A 16,508-nucleotide genomic window follows, 5' to 3' on the forward strand; every position below is an offset into this window, starting at 1 on the left:
ACAACCGTGTCCAGACCATAACCATTTTTTTGCATTTCGTCTAGGCTTCTGGTTAATCAATTACCTGCAATCATGTCCTCTATTATTCCTTTACAGATTAACATGACATGTGTCTGAAGTTTATTTTTATACAGAATTTTGAGGAAATCTAATGAATTATTTTTAGTAGACTGCATAAAAATATGTGAAAAACGCACAAATTCCATTATGTTTGACTTATTGTTATACAGAGCTAATATAATCTAATGGATACTATGTCTGTCATAGTGAGTACAAATAAGCCATACAAGTCCAAGCCACTATGTTCCATAGAAGAGGTTGTTTGTCTTTGGATAATTAGCAGTTCCTTTAATACTCCACATGTTTCCCATTCCATCAGTCTGGTGCAGACTCAGCTTAATCTCCACTGTCCACAGGACTTTGTCCCAGGCTTTTTATGTATTTGTAGCAAGCTATAACCGGGTCTTTCTTTTCTTGAGGTCTACCAGGGATTTGTATCTCGCGGTAAATCTTCTGAGGTCATGCTGGTGTATTCTTCTCTTCATGTTATTCTCTTTATCCTTCTCTGACACATCTGAGCCTGCACTCTGCAGAGCTGTCTTGATCTTTTCAATAGTTTAAAAGTGGATGTTCTGAAAGTAGGACTGAAAGTATCTTCTGTTCACTTACTATTGTGGCCCATCAGTTTGGTTGCCACTGTTAACCTCACCATTTCATTTTATGTTTCCTAAGGACCAAACAGTATTTTGGCCGTATCTCTAAAAATGTGCTTGGTTACTGTTGTTACTGACCGTTTTATTTGCCTGTGCTGACATTTAAAAGCACTAGATTCAGGAAAAATGCAATCGCTATGCAAACAGGACTTTAGCTGGGAGCTCATCATTTGTTTTTGATAGTGTGTAGTGCAGACGGACAGCAGCTAATAAGGGTTAAAATTCAGACATTGAACCGTTCTCTAGTATTGTTTTAGATTGCACTATAACGAGTTTCCTCTACAAGAGATTTCAACACCATGAGGCATAATCAATACTGCACACTGTTTGACATTCTTGTGTTATACTGTTTGAAAAGCAGAGGAATTGTCTTTATCAGCTCGAGTAAATAAAAATGTTTGTACTTTTCAAGCATTTCGAGACTCAAAATCAAAGTTCCTTAAATGTTCTTGGTCTAAACATATTCTAGAGTTAAAAAAAGACACTAAACATCATAAATGGACTGAAAACCATAAAGGAATAAAATAGGAGAGGACCACCCCAAGAATCGTAATAAGGGAACATCATGCCCACTGGACACCAGTGCTCAGTTTCGAGTAAATAACCATCTTCATACTTTTCAGACATTGCAAGACTCTTTAAAAATAAAGGTTCCTTAAATATTCTTGGTCTAAACATATTCTAGAGTTTAAACAAAAAAAACCTTGTTGTGAAGCTATGCAATCTATGCTTGTGTTTGCCAGCTAACATGTTCATTTTCGGGCCGAATGGGAAACCCAACTGAAAATATGGATACCCACATATGGATGCCCACCAGGGTCAGCATTGGGACCAAGACAGGGTTAAACATGGGCCTCATCTGGGTTGTACATTGAATATGGGGCCTAGATGGGACCCTAGTGAGATCAAGGTGGGCTGTAACCATGGGACCCATTGGGGAAGCCCAACTGGGTCCCAATGAAAATGTATATACAACCCCACTCAGAGCCTACGCCCACATGGAACCCACTTAGCCCATGCTCTACCCATGTGAGCCCCACATGGGCATGTTGGCTGGGTTTTAAATCATCTGAAATTGCAGACTGAGAAGGCCACTGAGGAACAATGAACCCACTGTCATGTTCATGGAACACATTTGTGAACACAAGTGTAGCAAGAAAACATTCCCCAAACCATTGCACCACCTCCACCAGCCTGGACTGTCGACACAAACATGTTGGATCCATGGATTTATGCTGATCCCAACATCTGCAAGACTCAGCGGAAACCAAGAATCATCAAACCAGACCACGTTTCTACAGTCTTCAACTCTCCAGTTTTTGAACGCCTATGCCCACTGCCTCACAGCTGGACGTGTTGTGCTTTCTGAGCTGCTTTTCTGCTCACCACAATTGCCCAGAGTGGTTATCTGAGTTACAGTAGCCTTTCTGTCAGCTCCAACCAGTCGAGCCATTCTCTGTTGACCTCTCTCAGTCCTAAACATCATAAACGGACCTCTTCAAAAACCATAAAAGAATAATGCTGGAGAGGACCACCCCAAGAAGACAGAAATACGAGACAATAATCGCAATAAGGGAACACTGTTGCCAGTCCGATCTCAGTGATGATGGTGCTGTGATTGGGAATCGTCTTCTGCATGTAAATGCTCTGAGAGAGTGCATCATAGGGAGTCAATTCAGCAGTCTTAGCATTCCTCTCATTAGCAGCCAAGTCCCTGTAGATAGCTCAGTGCATCTCATCAGGACAGATGCAAAAGGACGAGACAGCTCCGAGTGTATGTGAGTGTGTGTTTGTGTGTGTGTATGTTTATGTGCGTACACAATTATCCACCATTATGCATTCCCTCTGATCTTCAGACAGTGCATTAATGGCAAGTCTCTCTTCCATTTGTTGTTTCTTTCTTTTTCTTCGCTCGCTCTCAAGTCATCTGCCCGTCAAGCTCTCTCTCTCTCTCTGTCTCTCTCGCTTTCTCTCCCTTCACCTATTTATCAAAGGCCTCTCTCTCTTTCTTACACTCTGTATCTCACTCTCGCTCTCTCTCTACACAGATGACATTTAGGACAAATTGAGGAAATGAAAGCCACGACACCAATAAGCCCACCTGCTCAGCGGTGGCTATTGTGTAATTGCGTAATTGCCTTTTCTTTCTTTCTTTTTTTTTTGTGAACAAGGCCGCGAGAGGTTCGCCGCTGCTTTTTCACGACATGCTCTCAGAACAATTAAAAACGGGAGACCTTATTAAACGTTAACCACGTGCTTCTTCGACGGCCTCGCTTCTGTCAATCAAATTCCGCACGAAGCTGGCTCGACTTTAAGCTCTCCCATCCATCAAGGCCAGCCAATAACGCGCCCCCACCACGAAAGTTAATAGATATTTATTCAATTTCAGGCTGGGGACGGCACAGCTGCAATATTATGGGAGTTTGACCTATCGACCTTTAAATGCATTTAAAGGTGAGGGGAGAACAAGAATCAGCAAACAGGATTACTCTTCAGAGACTCACACACACACACTGACACACAAGCCTTCGGAAACCCTCTCACAACGATTCACTTCAAGCTTAGCTTCATCTCTCATATTCATTTTTAAGGGATAGCTTAGCTTCTCGTGTGATCCTTTAATGGTCCTTGTGAGGGAATGGAGGGAGTCTTGAAATGATGAGATGTGATGAAATATCCACCGCAGTTTAGTTAGCAGGGGGTCCTACAGCCTCTGCACTCAGAAATGTCGTTCATTATCCGCTGTCTGATTAGAGGACTGTTTGAATCAGATTGAGGATTTACTGACCAAAAGGCTGCTGAAAGCGGTCTCTGCAGTCCTGCCGCCTTTGGTTCACTAAAGAACGTTTAGAGGAAGGCCCCAGATGCTCAACCTGAGCTCTACCAACAGCATCTCTAATGTTCTAACAGATCACCACAGTCAATCAAATTTGAAAGCTATTTCCTATACTAAGCAAAGAACCTAAAAAACTCTACTGACTCAAAACATGCTAATGATGGAAGCCAATGGACAATAGCATCAATGAGAATTCTGACCGTTTACTAAATGCAGGGAAATCTGTCAGGGAACATTTTTGCCTGTTTTTTATTATTTTTTTTTTAAATCTACTTTAATGTATTTATTTTTTTTGTATAAATAATTACTTTGGCGGAGTAAATCATTATTTTGAAATGTTAAATCAATTTTTTTAAGAAATAAGTACATTTTTCCAACATACACTTTACAGACAAAAGTATTGGGACACCTGGTATTTTTAAAAAAAAAGAGTTTGTCCTGCTTTTGTTGGAGTAACTGTCTCAACATTTTTGCCCATGATAAGATATTACACAATCTTGGGCCTACCTTGAAATTCTGAAAATACCTTTATATAAAAAAACAAACAAACAAAAAAACATCTGAAAGACGGCTAAGGATCGCTGGGTCAAATCCCAGGTCATGCTGCCTGCCATCAGCAGCCGGAGCCCGAAAGAGCACAATTGTCCTTGCTCTCTTTGGGTGGGTAGATGGCTCTCTCTCGCTCTCTCTACCCACATCACTTCAGCGTGATGCTGGCCAGTGCGGGCGTCTGCTAGCCGATGCATCAGAGCTGGGAACTCAACATTTTATATTGGTTGTGCGTTGGTTGCCCGGTGATGTGTTGGTGGCAGGTTACAAAGAGGCGGTGGCTGGTTGCACATGTGTCAGAGGAGTGTCAGTCCTCACTCTCCCAGTGCCAGATATAATGCACATATAAGGAATTTGTCTCTACTTAATATGGAAGCCCATTTCTGCCACACACTCATTTATTTTTATATATGGTCAGACCATTGCAGGGTTTTCGCCAGACAGAGCAGAACATAAAATTTGGGCTGCAGTTCAATTTTAATTTGTTAAAATTTTTACTTCAATTTTCTCAATATTTCTACTTAGTATCTCAAAAAACTGCCAGAACAATGGATTTGCTTAAAAAGTATTACAGAATCATAATATCTCAAAATAGTTGTTTATTTCTTTTTTATTTTAATCACTTTAATGGCTAACTTTATAAATCATCATTTTGGCAAAGCAATTTTGAGATGCCAAATAATTTTTTAGGAAATTAAAGTAATACACCTTATGGACAAAAGTATTGGGACACCTCCTCATAGATTGTTTTTCCCAAAATCAAGAGTATTAAAAAAGAGTTTGTCCTGCTTTTGTTGGAGTAACTGTCTCAATTGTTCTACTTTTATTTTGGAGCATTGCTGTGAGATCTGATTGCATTCAGTGACAAGAGTGTTAATGAGGTCAGGATGTTGGATGACCACTTATTCCAAAAGAACTGGATCAAGCACCAAACATCATGCCAGAGAACACTGGCTTTATACCCCTCTAGCCCACAGCTGGCATTAGGCAGCATGGTGCCAATAGGTTCATGTTAATCTGCTCCAGGGAGTGCTGTTCTATTGCTGACACTTCTCTACATGGACTGTGTGTGTGTGTACATCTGCACATCAGCAATGGGCGCAAGTACAGATTTATTGCAAGGGCTGCCCATAAACATATGGACATATAGGAGACAATAAGGTACGTAAGCATTTTGAAAGATTACGTCTTTAATTTGAGACGACTTGGTTGAAAATAGCTCAACACAGTAAGTCGTTATTGCAAGATAATAAGTCAGGGTTTTGCCACAGTGCCAGAACTCGTCTCCATTAGCTGGTGGGAATGAGCTTCCATAAACGACACACTTTTGCAATCCTATAGACACCCAATTTCTGAATTCTACCTCTCGTAAACACTGCCATGCAGACCAGAGACATTTCCAACCCAGTCCTTTTTTACATTTTCATTCCGATCCAGCCCCCAGAGCTGATCTCCAGGATGTAAGGACCCGGTTCATGTGTGCTGTAAGCAGTAAATGGTGCAAAGCAAGCTCCCTGATCCCAGCAGATGGCAGCAGTGTAACACTGTTTGTGCGCTCCCTCCTGCATAGAGACTGCATTCTCTGACATATTCACACTTAAGTACGTTCCCCGAGCTTGCAGAGCACAAGCACCGCACGCCACAAAAAGGGAACATTGTAACGTCACGTTTTGATAGGCGTAACATGCACAGGTCTTTTTTATTTCCGCTCCTCCGTCTTAGAGAGCTAATAGTGGAATAATAGTGGAACAACAAGAGCCAGTTTAGCCACTGCAGCAGCATAAGAAAAGCTCCAGTGCTCTGTCACACTTATCTGACCACAGCAGTGAAGAAAAGAGAGGAAGAAAAAAAAAAACTGCGGGCATGAAAAATTCATGAGACATGAAAGAGGAAGAAAAGGTGAGTTAGAGTGCCGGGATCAACAGCTGTAGCTTTGCAGCCTGGTAGTTCACTTTTACAATGCATTGTGTGTGTGTGTGTGTGTGTGTGTGTGCTGGCCAGGGAGGTAAAAACCTCATGCAGCGAGGAAACCTTTAAGGTCCTTCAGTTCTCTCGGCCAAGTTGGAAAATGCTGGCCACCTTTCAAGCTGTGCAAAACTGCAGGCTTAGCTGTGTTTAAGTCACTAGCTTCACCACAGCACCAATAATGCCTGGTCCCCTACATATTGCCGCTGGTTTCTCAGTTCTCTCTCTCTCTCTGCCTTTCTCTCACGCTCTCTCTCTCTCGGCGTGCCCCCTTCCTGCTCTTCGTCTGCTGAGTACACAGTTAACAGACTGACCTTAAGCCCCACATCTTGATCTGCTTGTGTACCCAGCTACCTCTTAATCCCTCAAATGCCAAATCATACACAAATCGTATGACAGCCGTCCCCGGCAGGCTTTCAGGACGACTCCTCTCCTCCGCCAGCAGCGATCCTCTCGTTTTTCTCTCTCTCTCCCTTTCTGCCTCCAATCGGCGGATTGTCTTGGATTACATCATAAAAGCATCTTTCACAGCTCAGAGTCTGGCCTTGACTCTGGCGCGCTGCCTGCATCAGATGTTATTACTGATAAATTCAGTAAAATATTGTATACTGTTTATCTAAGACGACGTGCTAAGGCCATCCAGTGTGTATTGGGGCAGCACAATCAAAGAGTTTCAAGTCTAGAGATGTAATTTCCACGCATTTCTACGGATCAAGCAAAGTTTGGACACTAATCAGGTCTTCGCTGATCAATGGCCAGTGCGACCAGGACCTGTAAAATCTTTATTTGGCTTCAGAGATACTGAAGATACTGGTATAACTGGACACCCTCAGATCTAGTCTACAACATCGGCCTACGTCAACAATAAGCAGACAATTCTGGTGCCTTCTGGTGATTCGTAAGCCACCTCATCCTAATAGCTTTCAAACAGATCCTACCAAAATCTGTGTAAGCTGTTTTTGGAGGAAGATCAGAGTAAGCCAAGGCTCATAGACTTACAAGAGGCTACCAGAGGGTGTGGACCATATCTCATAACAGAAGTTCTGGCCAAAAAGCATCGGGTTACCATAGTTTAAGCAAACCTTTATGGTTGGCTGGTCTAATGGAGACTAATGCAATTAGCATTAGCAAATTACAGGCATTTGCTTCTTACTGTAAGCAATGACCTTATTAGGCCCTATAAGGGCCCATAGGACCCTAGTTACACCACCTGTCTGTCCCATTTGCTATAACAGATAAACAACACTGGTTTTGTTCACCACGTCTTTAGCCTCCAAATCACTCGCTCTTCTCTCAAGTCTCTAAGCTTGACTGATGGCTCATAACTACAGCTTCATGATGTCAGTGAGTCACAGGCTTGATGTAGTAATTACATGCAGCTGATCACTGAGTCACTGACGCAATAGAGCCATTCACGCCGCTAATTAGCCATTTTTGAGGACACAACATAAACATCAGAGCGAAGACACTAACGTCCCGATACTTATGTCCAGCGTATCTGCCCCTGTGTTTGTCCTAAACCTAAAGTGCAATGGTAGCCGACCAAGATCTGATTAGTCATCGACGGGGGCTGCAGTGCAGCTGGCCAGATTTTCTCATATAACTCGAACGAAGTGAGACTTGAGGCCAAAGAGGCTAATCCTAGAGCGGCAGTGTGAGGCTACGTCTCCCCGGAGAAAGCGCTAATAATGTTTCTCTGTCATTAGCAGCATGGCTAAAAGCCTGTCGGTTCTGACCCCAGTTAGAGAGCAAGCCCCTCTGGGAGCGGGGAACACAATACGTTATTCAGGGCCTACGGTGGCTAATAGCATCAATGCTGATACTAGCTTAGGGCCAGTTCTTTTGGAAATCATGACTCAATGCAATTAGGGATTGACGTAATTCAATAAGAAAAGAAATTCTTGTCACACTTTCTATTACAGTTACCTACGTTCCAAAAAACACTGTAAATCCAAACAGTTTCTAGTTAATAAGCAGAAAAATGATGATGTAATATATCATTAAAAGAATTAGAATTACTTGGCGTAACAAAGAGGTCAGTGCAAAGGAGCTAGCCCCACATTTGGCTCCTGTATCACTAAATTAGGCCATAGATTTAGGCAGGAAAGTGATCTCCAAACACCTCATATAAGGTAAAAAGGTGGTACAGGGCTGCCACTGTCAAAGCAAAACTGCCGCATAGCTTTTCCCACACAGCATCAGCATTAAACACTTAGCTAGAACATGCTAAAAATCAAGCTGCTGCCTGCATGCTGTTGCCAACATGTCTAGGCCTTATTGCCACAGCACTATCCATGTTTTTGCTCAGAGTCTGCACATTTATTCAAAGCCCTTCCACTACAAATGAGGTGTCAGAATGCCACAGTCTAGCTATATGCTACATCCGCAGGGCTGATGTATACAGTACATGTGCGAGCAAAATTAGCAAGAGAAATAAAAAAGAACGCTTATAGTGACAGTGCAGGGAAACATCTGTCTTTCTGAGCATACTACAGAGACATATTTACACTCAGACAAGGGATTTATTTCCACTACGCACACTTGACATGTCATGATTTTTTTATATTCTGCTCTTTTTATCCAGCGTAACCTCATACGTAGCAACCGCCCACGGTTTCCGGCAGTGCCTTGCCCCCTGATGGTCATGTAGAGTTACGATGATGTTGAGTTTTGCGTTTTCGCCAATGAACATGGTTTACTTGTGACCTTGGTGGGCCTTTTCTTGTTCAGGCCACTTAATACTGGTCCAAAACTCTGATTCATAAGGTTTACTTGTGCCGGTGCAATTTTACAGCTTTTTAGATGCTGCTTTCATCAAAGAAAGTAGAGGTGGGACTCTTTACAATGCAAATGATGGAATTATGAAACTCCTGACCCCAAGACTAATTTCCTAAGCTTGCCCACCTAAGCACCCTTAAGAATAGAGGAGCCTGCATCCAATGTTATTACCGATTCCGATTACCAATTCGGTAAAATGGTGAATATTGTTTATCTAAGACGACACACTACGCCATCCAGTGTGGGATACAGTATTGGGACAGCAGAATCGAAGAGTTTTAAGTCTAGAGATGTCCTTTTGGCCATTTCTACAGATCAAGCAAAGTCTGGACACTAAACAGGTCTTCGCTGATCAATGACCGGTGTGACCAGGACCTCCACAATCTCCTTATTCGCCTTAAATATACTGAAAATACTGGCAAAACTGAACACTCACAGATCACGTTTCTTAGGAGTGTAAAATGGTTCTTTAGACCATTCAAAGGGTTTTTTTTTACAAGCATGCTTCTTTATGGAAGCAAAAGTGGTTCCTCTATGGCATCAGTTGAAGCACCTGATACCTTGAATCTGTTCCTCTGGTTTCAGGCAGTGGTGGCTCAGTGGCTAGAGAGCTGGTTTAATGATCACAGGGTTGTGAGTTTGATACCCATGTCAGCTAAGCTACCATTGTTGGGCCCCTTTAGCAAGACCGTTAACCCTCTCTGCTCCATGGCTGACCCTGTGCTCTGACCCTGGGATATGCAAAGAATTTATGTATAATGACAACAGAGGTTCTTACAGCTATGTCTACTCTGACAAGCATTAGTTGTCAAGGATATAGCCCATCTCGTAAAGTCCTACAGCAGCCAACACCACACCACATATAGGCCTTTAGAAATGCCCATGTAGGTTGTTTTAGACGTCATGAAAGGCTTATGCGAGGTGTCGTGCAGCTTTATTAACGCCACCCTTCCATAAAACGTTACTGATTTTTCTTTCTTTGTCTTTATTTTAGTGCTTTATTTTATTGATTTGGTGCTGACCTCGCTTGCCAAATCTCGTTTAGAACTTGGCAAGATTAGACTCTCAATCACTGATAAAGGCACCTCTTTCGAGGAGGCAATTATTTCAGAACACTTTGATTGACACAGAAAATCACAGCAACTCTGCTGATAAACAAGACAGAAAGCCCCAGTGCAGTTCTGAAGATGTGCAGGAAGATTAATGTGCGGGAAGAGAGTCAAAATAGAATCTGGTAAATATTTTTATGAAAGCTGAGCCAACAGATTGATCTGAATAGATGTTAATTACTGCAAAAACCAATGTGGCCTTTGTGAGGAGCAAGGATGATGGTCCCACTTGATTTGAATAGTAGTGTTAAAAAAAAAAAAAAAAAAAAAAAAATATATATATATATATATATATATATATATATATATATATATATATATATATATACATATATATAGATCATCATAAGATATATATCACATATCTCTTCTACAAACACAAATCTTTGTGGAACCACAAGTGTCTCTTCTATTGAATCACTTAAATTACCTTTTGTGGCACCTTTATTTTTTAAGGAGTTGTGGGTTAGGATTATAATTAGGCCAAGGGCAGCAAGATATCATACAGTCTGTACATATAACACCACAAGAAATTCCTATTTTACATTTCACAAAGGTATCACCTGCTTTTTTTGCAAATTCACACAACCGAGACTGTCATGTCCTCTAAGAAGTTTGAGAAAACAGCAGCACCTCAGCATTCTGCTTTTCTCCATTATGAAGCTTCTAAATAAGGAATTATTGGATAAAAAAATCCCTGCAGACACTGTAAGAATTTTACTGGGGTTATGCTTAGGATTTTGGAAAGGTCAAGGTTTAGGTTATTGTTAAGGTTAGAGTTAGTAACAGTATTTTTTAAGAGTTAGTTAGCTGTATGTTGAAGGCAAGGTACGCATCTCCAAAGCACCTACACTCTTTCAAAATGGGTTCTAGGTTTCAGAGTTTAAAAAACGGTTCTTTGATTTGGACAATTATAAAATTAATGCTGGGAATAACATCTACGCAACTATAAAACTAATGCCTTTACTAAAGAACTTCCCAGAATATAGCTCTTCAACTCTGCAAAATAAAGGGCTGGCTAAAACAATTATAGAACTAATGCTCAGATTCAAAACCTTGATGCTGGCCTACAAAGCCAAGAAAGGACCAAGCACCAAGAGCCCTTCGAGCTTCAAGTACGGTTCGGCTCGACCCGCCATCCCTCAAAATCCACGGAAGACAAGTGTCCAGGCTTTTTTCTGTCCTGCACCAAAGTGGTGGAACAAGCTTCCCCTGGGAGTCTGAATGACAGAGTCCAACGCTCGCTGTCTTCAAACCCAGACTGAAGACCCACCTCTTCAGAGAGTACTTGGGCAAATAGTAGAGTACTATGGTCTCCTTATTGACTTGTGTTTAGTAGTGTCTAAACTTAGAGGTATCTTTAAATTATTAGTCTATTCAAACTAGCTGAGGTTCTTCTTGGGTAAATAACAAAGCACTTTTGTAAGTGGCTCTGGATAAGAGCATCTGCTAAATGCCTTAAATGTAAATGTATAACATACTTTTCTATGAAACTTCTGTATATGGAGGTTCTTCAAAAAAAGCTTATCCATAGTTGTACCAGTATCTCATTCACTGAAAGGTTATCTGAATCAAGAGTGGTTCTTCTATAGCACTGCTACAAATAACTTTTTTTTAGCACCAGGTATTTTAGAAGTGTACAGCAGTCTGTAATATTGCTAATACTCCTACACAGAGCTGGTACAGTTGGTGGTAAGGTTCTAAGGCAAGCTGGAGACTGGACCAGTCTGCCCTTGCGTACGTAATCCAGCGGAGGTTGCACGAAGAGCGGTTAGGTGAGGCGCTTCTGTGCTGAAGCTCTATTGTACATGGCTTAGCTAACACAAAGCTGGGAGGCCAGATGAATTAGGATTTATTGAGATTATTACATGAACACTTACGTTGGCTTAAGTCACTCTGATTAGATTGGCGAATCACATTTAATTAACGGCTTTTATTGTGTCGCAAGAAACGGGAACATTCCTTAGACAAGGTTTGAGGATGTGCTTTTTTCTGGTTGCTTCCTGGCGTTTGTGCTACCCACTCACCTCTTTCTGCAGAGAAAAATTTGTGCTGGATATTGAAGTGGGGTGTTGAAGTAAGAGGGGGGGGATTTCCCTAAAGACACAAACACTATTGGCTGTGTAACATTAACAGGGAAAAAATCCCTTCTCTGGCTTTCTTGCTTGTAGACAAACGATGAAGGTGCCATGCTAACTGCCTGCTAGCACTCTCTGGTGTCCAAATCTAATTATCTCTGGTCCATCTTATTGGAGAAGATAGTAATTGTTTCAGTGGTGTGCCCGGCAAAGGGGCTGAAATTGCAGAATCTGCGAGACGTACTTAGAGAAGGAAAGGCCGCGTTCACCTCACCCTCATTTGCCCTAAGCCGAGTTTGGAGGAAGAATATGCTGGGATGATTGGAATTGACATCCAAACTGACAGCTGCACATAAGTGTTTCAACTAGCAGGGGAGAAATTCGCATTCTCTTTGACAAGTTATCGGCATTTTCCTCGGCCTTACTCTCGGATTTCTTTGAAGGCAGTGTGTTACCTGTCAGACAGAGGAGTTTGCAGCATTGAGATGGTGAGAACTTCATGCAGAAGGGATACGTACAGTGCCATGCATAAATAAGGATTTTAAAAGAGCACTTCTAATGCCGGTAGACCTTCAGTCCAGGCAACACCATCAACTGTGAGGGGAAGTGAGAACACACTAACACTGGGCAAATTATGACATGGACTTTTATGGAGTTTAATAGGTTCAGGTAAAACATGCCTTTACTCGTCTTCTTGTATTTCCAGACATAAATTTCACCTTGAATTATCACCAATTTATCAGCATTTTGGGTCAATGCTCAGGACCCCACAGGACCACCACAGAGCAGCTATTATTAAGGTGGTAGGTCGAGTGACTACGAGTGACTGCTGGACTGAGAATAGTCCACCGACCAGAAATATCCAGCCAACACTGCAAATTCTGAAGAAGGACTAAAGGATGACCAACACAAACTGTGCAGCAACTGATAAGCTTCTGTCTCTGACTTTCTGACTTAACATCTACAAGGTGGACCACCTAGGTAGGAGCGGGTGATTGACAGTGACTGATCCATTTGTACTAGCACAACAAGGTTAAGGTGCAAGTATTTGTCACTGTACTACGTACAGTGAAATGTGTCCTCCACATTTAACCCATCTTTGGTAGTGAACACACACACACACTAGTGAACTAGGGGCAGTGAGTACACACACACACACCCAGAGCGGTGGGCAGCCAACTCCAGCGCCCGGGGAGCAGAGAGGATAAATGGCCTTGCTCAAGGGCCCAACAGTGGCAGCTTGTCGAGCCCGGGAATCGAACCCACAACCCTGTTATCAATAGCCCGCCCACTGCCCCACCACTGCCAAGCGACAGTGTCACTTGGTGTTGAGAATGATCCACTACCCAATTACTACCTGCTCTGCGGTGGTCCTGTGGGGTCCTGACCATGGAATCATAGAAGGACGTAGAATTAATGCTATGCCTGAAAATCATATCTGATCAGTGGTGGTCCTCCGGTGGTCCAATTTCCCATTCCCACTGACTGACGGGGTAAAGGGGGACTGACAAATTGCACCTATATGGTAGATGTACCAGATAACCCAGCCAGTGACTGTAGGTGTATGGTAGGCATACCTAATAACCAGGAAACTCAGTGCAAACTCACTTTCCTGGGCTACACTTCACAAGAAGCATATCTTAATGTGATCTGTGACCCAAACCAGGATGTTAAAATGGAAGAGCCTGTTTAGATTTTCCTTCTTTTGTACCCAGCAGAGCACCCAATATCGAAGGTCAGCAGCCAGAAGTCATCTGTAATAGGCAGCCCAGCTCAATCAATGGAGACTGAGTCGGGGAACAACGAGGTATTATGCCCCAGCGTCTGCTACTGCGGTTCTCATGCAGCTGGAGGATGAAGGTTTAACCTGAGCTTTTGTGCCTGTGTTCTGAACTCTAGCTGATTAAAGAGAGGGAGAAAGATAGAAAGACAGAAAGAAAAGAAAGAAAGGAAAGAAAGAGAGAAAGAAAAGTGCTAAGAAAAAAGGGAGGCTTTTGAAGCGAGGGCGAGAGAGAAACAGAGCAAAAGAGAAAAGAAAGGGAATGGTGGGAAGGGAGGGAAATAGATAGAAGGATAAAAGAGGCTGATGCACCACGACAAAAAGAGCCCCAATTCCATGCGAGAATGGCAGCTATTTGAGTCCTTGAATTGGATCCAGAGGAGGAAAGATCAACGCCTGGCTAACTGCGGCGCTGCTAAAGGCCAGGGCTTGGCCAGCACTCATTTACTGAATGAAACTGAGGCAAAGCTGGTGAAACTGTGTGTGTGTGTGTGTGTGTGTGTTTATGCATGTGTTTTGAGCTATGTGTTGGTCTTATCTGATAGTTGTGAGAAGCCTGCAGTTGAAGTAGTACCAAGAAACAGTCCTGATAAGTATCAGGCTGTCAGTCATCCTGTCGAGGTCTCTACAAGGTGCAATTGCATCGACGAGGGTGGCAACGGGTCCTGCTGCTGAAGAGGTTCGCAGCCAAGCCGAACAAGAGGACCAGCACTTTTCAGAAGACCATTACATGCACCCTGGATCTCCTCCAAGCATTCCACTTCACAAAACTGGTGTTTGTAATGCACATGGTAGCTATTGGGGCAGGTAAATTGCAGGGAGCTGAACACACTAGCAGCCATGTGAATACGTCCTCATATGACCAGAAGTAAGTGTTGACTTGCTCTGGGATATTAATATACGCCGGCATAGCAACCTCCAGTCCCAATATTACTCTGCTGGAAATGCTGTGTACACTGCAGAAATTGTGAAGTGCAGAACACTGTGGCTATCCCAAAGTCCACTTGTTTTTGTCCTCTGTCTCCGGCAGTCGCATATTATTTTTTCACTTGAATGTCTTCAAATACAGAATTACAGAATAATGAGTTCCTAATAAACATATTTAAACTTAGCATCTAGAAACGATCCTTTATTCTCAACTGCATCCTTAACTTGACAGAAAAATAGTAAAATACACTCCCCACCTGTAGGGGGAGCCCAGTAGCAAAATCTAGTCTAGTCTTCATATTTTGAACTTTGAAACAGTCAAAAAATATTTTTTGTACCTTGAAGTAGTAACTTAAAGCAGCATTATGTGAGAATTGGTATTTTTGGCACATGGGCTCCCCCTACAGGTGGGGAGTGTACTTTACTCCTGAACAGCTATCGGCATGTATTTTTCATCAAGCTAAGGATGCAGAACCACGAATGAAGCTGGTGGACTGACATGCTAGACTAATATTGCAGGATTTTACACAATTATGATTCTCAGAGTTAGGCAGTTATGGAGGTCCCGTGCAGCTGGCTGGATATGGGAAACACCTAATTAAGGTTATTTAAGCCAAAAGGGGAAATACCAGCTATTAGGGTAAAGGGTGTCCAGATTTTCTTCCTGATGGACGGAATCTCAGTAACACTGGACGAACGAACCCAAGCTAAGTTAATGTATACAGAGAGACAGGTGTGTCTTTATATCACTATACATTCACAGTTGAGGCACTATTAGAATTTCATTCCCGACCAACTGATTTCTCAGTCAGATTAGAATCAACTACAGCTCTGATCTTCAGTCTGGACTCACCTAACATTTATACAGTTTAACACTTCTTTATTGAATCAGGACAGTATGCTGTACATGGTGCAGCAGCAGCAGCATTCTGAGCCCAGAGTGGCAAGGACAGAGACGCCATCCCCCTATTACAGTCAGTGGAGCATTAACATGACTTTCAAGCTGTTATTTCAAGGTACAGTTGCTACGTAAACGTCCCTTCAATAGGCTTGTAAAAAGTTTGACTTAATATCTAGAAACATTTTCTTGTAACTTGGAATAATAACTTCTGAGTTCAAGATATTAACCCATGTTAAACTTGTGATGTACGCCTCACTTATACCTCTACACCTCCGTTTCAAAGGTCGGAACGGTCACTGCCCACATATGTCTACACTTCAGCATAGATGCTAAGCAATACATTCACAAGAGGGCAGTTCAGCACCATAAGTTTCTGACAACAAACATGGCGATGATGAAGGAGGCTGTCATAATGGGCTTAATACATTAAAGACAAACTTTAACTATTTGCTACACTGTTCCCACCATTTCCAGTGGTACCACTCCATTCGGTCCGTATCCGTACAGGATGTGCAAAAATACGGGCAAACCGAACGCAGAGCACGGACAGAAGAGTCCATCAGTATCCATATTAACGTTAACCATTAATGAGCCTTTACTCTCTATGCACAAGCAGTTTCTCTTACCCTAGAAAAGTCATAAAATTGCTTATTATCCCAACATGACTTATCCTTCGATAAAAAATAATACAATATTACTTATTATTTAATTTCTATGCTATTTATAAGTGACACAATTGACATACTGCTGTCAGAAATGGAGGTGAATGGAAAAAAAACCCTAGATATTTCACTCTTCGCCCGGACAGAAATGGGCTTCCATGGATTTCTGCTGCAATTTTCTAAGGGCTATTAAAAAAAGCAGCTGTGATA

At 42.2% G+C, this 16,508-nt stretch overlaps 1 protein-coding gene across 3 annotated transcripts in view; it reads right to left on the reverse strand.

The window, feature by feature from the left end:
• macrod2 (mono-ADP ribosylhydrolase 2) overlaps positions 1-16,508 on the reverse strand; it is a 931,382-nt gene that overhangs the window by 53,445 nt on the left and 861,429 nt on the right. The gene's annotated exons all lie outside the window — the stretch shown is intronic.

Source organism: Salminus brasiliensis, chromosome 4 (assembly GCF_030463535.1).
Source record: "Salminus brasiliensis chromosome 4, fSalBra1.hap2, whole genome shotgun sequence".
Classification (NCBI taxonomy): Eukaryota; Metazoa; Chordata; class Actinopteri; order Characiformes; family Bryconidae; genus Salminus; species Salminus brasiliensis.